At 34.8% G+C, this 5,255-nt stretch overlaps 1 long non-coding RNA gene across 1 annotated transcript; it reads right to left on the bottom strand.

Annotated features, from left to right (window-relative positions):
* Nucleotides 1–242: 242 nt before the first annotated feature.
* On the bottom strand, nt 243–2,888 carry LOC113317530. Its single transcript, XR_003343618.1, has 2 exons — nt 667–2,888; nt 243–546 (listed from the first exon to the last, which is right to left on the bottom strand). It is a non-coding gene; the product is annotated as an uncharacterized LOC113317530 (long non-coding RNA).
* Nucleotides 2,889–5,255: the final 2,367 nt, after the last annotated feature.

Below are 5,255 nucleotides of genomic sequence, written 5' to 3'. Positions count from 1 at the left end.
GTAAAAAAAATCTATTCATTGTTATCTTTGTTTGACCACCAAAAACTAAATTTATAAGTTTAAGCTATATATACTTATACAGGAAAAGTAAAATAATAATCTAAAATCACGCATTACAAAGTACAGACTATTAAAATTTTAATGTATTTTTCATTTAGTTTTTATTACACTCTCAATTTTTTTATTTCAAATTGTTGCCTGAGTGATTTTTCTGATAACATTCAATGAATTGAATGTCTACATTGGTACTGCGAACGATTTGAATCAATAAATTGATTAAGAGAAAAGATAATTGAGTTTACAGGATAAATGAGAATATATAGCTCAGACTCGACTTCCTCATTCTCTCTTACACTCGCACATGCTGCACACACAACCTACAAGACGTACATTCACTCGCACACTTACAAAACACACACAGTACATGTTATTACCCTCTCTCAAGCTCAAGGGGGCTTAAAGAGGCGACTTGAGCTTGCACACACAATCATTCACACACATACTCTAAACAAAACATGCTGGCTAATATGGTTGCTGTGGTAGCCACTGAAACAACAACAATAGGTAATATCAGTTCATCGTCTAAATTGCAACATTAGATGCAAATAGAGTTGTAATTTTTGCAGTGGGAAGGTGTTGTAGCAAGACCGCAGAAACGGCTCATACCTGAGGGTGCAGAAGTGAAAAGTGACCAGAAGTAGATATGTATCATATTAGCTCTTGCACCAACAGATGAGGAATGTGGACAACTGATAATTGCAGAACTAAGTAGAATTTATGCCGACCGTAACCAGGTGGTGCACGTAGATGGTCAGAAACTTGTAACCTTGTATTGTATGCCAATCTGAAAATACGAGATGTAGCTGCAAAAGTATCCAAAGGACCAAAACATACCAACACTCATAACATTGTGAGATTCAAAATCTTGTCATTAAAACACACACCACAACAGGATTTCAGCAAGCTTGCAGTGGAATAACGCCATTAGGAGGTGTTGCAGCAGTAATGCACATAAAGAATATGATGGCAACTGAAGTTGTGGCAGGTTCGGAAAATGTGTCAGAAGCAAAATGTATAGCAGCAGAATTGAACTTGCAGAGTATAAGTAAAAACTAAAAAAAAAAAAAAAAACTGAAGTCTAGTGCTTAAGAACCCATAAGCAACTGAATTTGGAGATTATACTCAACAACAGTAGCACCTTAGTACAATATGAATCGGAGAATAAACTGTACTTGTGCATAAGTAATGAACTGCGCTAGAAGAGCAGCACCAAGTAGCATACTAACATGTACAGTTCCCTCAAAGTTGAAGTTGTTGCAGGCAAACTGAATAACAAAAGAGTTGCACAATGCTGACCAAACCGAAAACATATAGCATCATAACTTGACACCATCACACACCTCCAACTTTCTGGTGAGATCTTGATGTGGCATACCATTTAAATTTCAGAACAAGCATCAAGCCCACACACTTTCACTAAAGTATTCAACAAGGAAGTGAACCAATAAGATGTAGGAAGCATTCATTTATCAATAGAAATAAATGCAAGAGGTTGAGTCGGTATCGAGAACAAATACGAAGTATACACCACCAGCAACACTCTCATGACAGTTTGATGAATTGACTCATACTTCCTGAAACAGATGATCTCAACCGATATCCAACACAACCAACAACAATACCAGAAATACCAGCTGCAATCCAATTTAGCTCCAAGAAAATAATAAGTGACCAGATAAACAAGTCAGCAGTAGGAGCTTGTAAACTTGCAGTCATACTCAAGCATATTGGCAGCACTACTATCTTGCAATTACCATTCATAGGAGAAGTTTACTAAGCAGTTACCATGCATTATTCAGACACACCAGTACTTATTAAAGTACCAGGAATTATTCACTTAAAGTATAACTTGGATAATGAAATAAAAACAACAATAAAGATAACTAAACCACGCTATATCAGAATTGAATTTAGACTCATCAAAGAGAACATCAATCTATACTTGTATGTCTCATCAATTTCAATTCCGAAACAACATCCTTAGTTCCATCATTACACACACTAACCAACTCACCTACATACCACTACTGTGAGGACTGTACCAAAGTAACATTGAGAGGGGGAGCTAACCGAAGAAAAATTAAGAACTCAATGGTGCAGCAAACAATCAACACATACGTACCCCAACATTCTACTGGATTTAAGAAGAATCTTTCTCCACTATTCAATGGAACAAAATTAAGCTTCTTCCTAACTAACTATTGTAGCAGAAATAAGCATGCTCAGAACGAATAGATTCAGGAATCAGTACCAGTAGGATTTGATGAAAGAACTAGGTCAAAGTCATACCAAGTTATGATGAAAACAAAATTTGAAGTCGAAATTGAATTTTGTTGAGATAGTGATGTAGAAGTTGAACACATGAGATCAAATCTAAAGTAATATAAAAATTAAAGATGGAGATTACCAGCATAGACTCAGATGACAATTGATGAGGTAAGAGATTTCAATCCAAACACCGAACATGAAATCGAAATAACCAAGAGATCAAACCTTAAAACTGAATTTTAGATCCAAAATACATGCTTAATCCTGATTGACGACGTTGCAGTAAGTATCAGGATCAAATCAAACTTCACACCGAGTAATCACCAGTAACAACTCTCCGTACGAACTCCTTGCATCTTCACCCGAATTGAAGATGATGAAAAACAGCAGCATCAGAAGAAATTGGTAAAGAATTTAAAATTTGATCAGCGGAAGATAGGATCGATACCCTCGAAAATTCATGATTTCTGAGTCTGATACCATGATAACATTCAATGAATTGAATGTCTACATTGAAACTGTGAACAATTTGAATCAATAGATTGATTAAGAGAAAAGATAATTGAGTTGACACGACTTCCTCATTCTCTCTTACACTTGCACGTGCAGCACATACAACCTACAAGACACACATTCACTCGCACACTTACAACACACACACATAGTACATGTTATTATTTTCCTTAAAAATGTAGACCTAGTCCACCAAAATAATTGATTCTTGTCATTTAATTGTCTCCCAATAGGCCTTCTGCCACAAGCCAACCAGTTCGCACCGTTACCAGTCCTACTTCCAGCAACATATAGAATTTAAATTTCAGAGGTTTAAAATATTGCGAGATTTACAACACCTATTTTTACTTATAAATACTGGAAATTGTTACAGCAGAAGATATCACAAAAGCATTTCTTAAGCTGTAAAAAGAGGAGATTTACAACCCAACTTGAATTCAATATAAAGGACAGTGGTGATTAACGTACAATGCATTGATAATACCAACAAAGAGGAACACAAGTAGTCGACCATCCCTGATATGAGTTAACTAGGCAGTCCATGACCAGCGTACCTACAGTTGGAGCATTAACAGTAACAATCACCTTAACAGAGGTTGTAAACAAGGATTTCGTTATTGGGCTTTTAGTTCGGTTCATATATAGAGAATATTTTCATACTTCTAAAACTATCTAGAATACAAAACAGAAGGGGTTTTGAGTCTTGGACGGTCGGTTAACATTTTGAGAGACAAACGTTGCGTCCGACCATTCCAGTCTCATCCTAAACAAAGACATCTGACGGATATAAGATTTGTAACCTCTTTTATTATGAATGTAAATTTATTAGTTACTAGAAATAACCCGTGCCGTAATGGCACGACATGAGAAAATTCAACGTTTTCTTGTAGCAATTCTCAAACATTAAACACACCATTAAATATTTAAATTAATATCTTGAGTTGTGTTATTCATTAATAATATTTTGAGTTATGTGATCCATTAATTAAAGGTCAATAAATTTAGGTTCATAATGAAAAGAGTTACAAACATCACGATCGTCAGATGTCTATTGGTATAATGAAACTGGGATGGTTGGATCATCCGTTTCTCTCTAAAAATGTTATCCGACCGTCGGTGCTCAAAAACCCCTTATGTTTTGTATTATAGATTAACTAACGGATCTCCTCATAACTCAAGATATTAAAACAAATATTAAATGCTAAAATATTACAAGGGGCTAGAATACCTAACCATACATCAAAGTGAAAAACATTACAATTTTTTTTTATAACATTAATTGGAAGAATGAGTAGATGTATGATTCGATAGCAAGGTGAATTTGATGGGAAGTGGGACATATATACACATTATTACTTTTAGTTGTTGACTTTTCCGAACTTTATATGACTAATTTACTATATAGTGTATGCCGGACATTATTTTGGCTTGAAACAAATAACAAAATATCTCGAATTAATCGATTAAAAATTCCAGAAAAATATACATATATAAGTCATATTTCAGGATAAAACCGTGCCGTTATGGCATGAGTTATTTCTAGTATATGATAAAACAGGACGAAATCAGTTTCAAACAAGTCTAAAACATGATGAAACTAGTATCATCCTAGTTTAAGCATGACCAAAACCAAACTCAACTCACTCTGAAACAGGTTGAAATCAAGTTCAAACTAGTTTATACATACGAAGGAAACAGAAAGACCGAATGTGAAAATAAATCTTTGCTTGATTTAGCCACTGCAAAACTTGGTAGTTATATTGATTGCAAAATTTGGTGCGTGTGTATATGTAGGCCTAGTAATGAATTGTTTTAACAAAGTTTGAATTACATATCGACTACCAAGCAGTTTCTTATATGTACATCTAATTATTATCCAAGCACTAGTCAAATTGGATGAAAGTTTTTATGGATGACGACGTTAAAGTGCATTTAAATCGCGTTGTGTGATTGATAGACGCATTTATATGTCTGTTTTGATCTCAATTATCTGTTTTGTTAGTGCTCATTTTGTACTTATTTTGAGTTTTTATGTTTTTGTAGGTGTTTTTGGAGAAATAAGCTCTTGTGGAGAAATTGGCTCGAAAAGTAGCATTTGGACCTCCAGAGAAAATTACTAAAGGCACCCCATAAGAATTGATAAAGGCACCCAGAAATTATTCACACCCCAGGACATCTGTTATTCACACCCTCAAATGGATAAGGGGCACCTATATGATAAAGGATAACCACATGCTATTCACACCCCTAGTATGGATAAGGGGTACTCATCCTCTTCATTTTGAATTTCAGAAAAAAGCGGGAAAGAAGTGTTTCACTAACAGAATTTAGGGTTTGATTCTTACGCAGTTTTGAAAGAGATTCAATCGCAAATATCCATTGGGCTGGACTTGAATAAACTAAACATGGATACT

This window comes from Papaver somniferum, chromosome 10 (assembly GCF_003573695.1).
Source record: "Papaver somniferum cultivar HN1 chromosome 10, ASM357369v1, whole genome shotgun sequence".
NCBI lineage: Eukaryota > Viridiplantae > Streptophyta > Magnoliopsida > Ranunculales > Papaveraceae > Papaver > Papaver somniferum.
This window is presented reverse-complemented; position numbering and strand designations above follow the sequence as displayed.